Source organism: Lupinus angustifolius, chromosome LG16 (genome assembly GCF_001865875.1).
Source record: "Lupinus angustifolius cultivar Tanjil chromosome LG16, LupAngTanjil_v1.0, whole genome shotgun sequence".
NCBI lineage: Eukaryota > Viridiplantae > Streptophyta > Magnoliopsida > Fabales > Fabaceae > Lupinus > Lupinus angustifolius.
In genome coordinates, this window is record NC_032024.1 from 12970043 (window position 1) to 12971512 (window position 1470).

The window sequence follows — 1470 nt, forward strand, 5'->3', positions numbered from 1 at the left end:
TAATCACTGAGGTACCATTCATATGTGGATTGATGTATATGAAGAAAAAAAACTATTTTGCCAAAGAGGTTGAGCCTACTAGTAAGCAACCAATTTTTAATTCACAAATAAAGTTCAAATCTCATTATAAATGTGAGAATTAAATTGGTTGCTAACCTATATAAGTTAGTGTTGGAAAACCATTAGTGGGAACTTTTGGGTGTGAAATATAAAAAATACACAAGTCCCACATAGAAGAGTTTTGAAAAAACAACTCTCAAGTCCCACGTAGAAGAGTTTTGAAAATAATAAAAAATAAGCTCCCAAGTCCCACATTGGAGAAATAAGGAACATGAAAAAAATCTCATGTTATAAATAGAGGATTTCTCCCTTCATTTTAACTTGCACCAAGTTGAAGGCATTTCCTCTCAACTTTTCTTTCTGCCCCCTAATATTCTGCCGACGTATTTCCGGCAAACTTCTCCCCTTTCTTTCGGTGGCACTTAAGAATTGGCACATGCAGCCAAAGTGAGAGTTTGAGAACTGACACTGGTAGTCAGTATTGTGGGTAAAGAATTGGCACACGTAACCATATTGTGGGATTTCGAGAACTGACACTAGTAGTCAGTATTGTGGGAAGAGAATTGGCACGGGTAGCCATATTGTGGGTAATTTCGAGAATTAGCACTGGTAGCCATATTGTGGTGGGTGTATTCGAGATTGGTTCTTACAGTGCAGTAAGAATTCGATAACAGAGATCTGAGCTGTTTTATCCTAGGGACGGCGTGGTTGATAGTCTGCTTGCACATTTTGGGCAGTGCCACGAAACGTCTTAAAGAGAGCGACCTGGTCGTGACTTAGCCAGTAAGTATTATTTCGTGTCATTTAAAATTGCTGCAAGCTACGGTAACAACAATTTTAAGACGATTCGACTGCAATGGCATTCGTAGATGATATTACTGGACCAAACAGCTATGACATGAACAAGCCATTTCGATTTGACGGAACAAATTTCAAACGTTGGCAACATAAGATGGAATTTTTCCTCACTATGAGAAAGGTTGTCCACGTTCTGAAAACCGACATCCCAGTGGTGTCGGATGAGGCTGAAAAAGAGGAAAGGGATAATCTGGCTATTGAAATAGCTCTCTAGAATGAAAGTGATTACTTATGTAAGAATTTCATTCTGAATGGATTGTCTGATGATCTGTATGATTACTAAAGCTCATACAAGTCTGTCAAACTAATTTGTTATGCGCTTGAGAAAAAATATGATACTGAGGAAGCTGGGACTAAGAAATATGATGTTAGCCGCTACCTCAAGTATCAAATGACTGATGATAAATCAGTAGAGTCTCAGTCCCACGAGATTCAGAAAATTGCTCAGGAGACCATTTCTGATGGTATGCCCTTAAATGAGCAATTTTAAGTTGCTGTCATAATTGACAAGCTGCCTCCTAGCTGAAAAGACTTCAAAAACCTTCTGAGGCA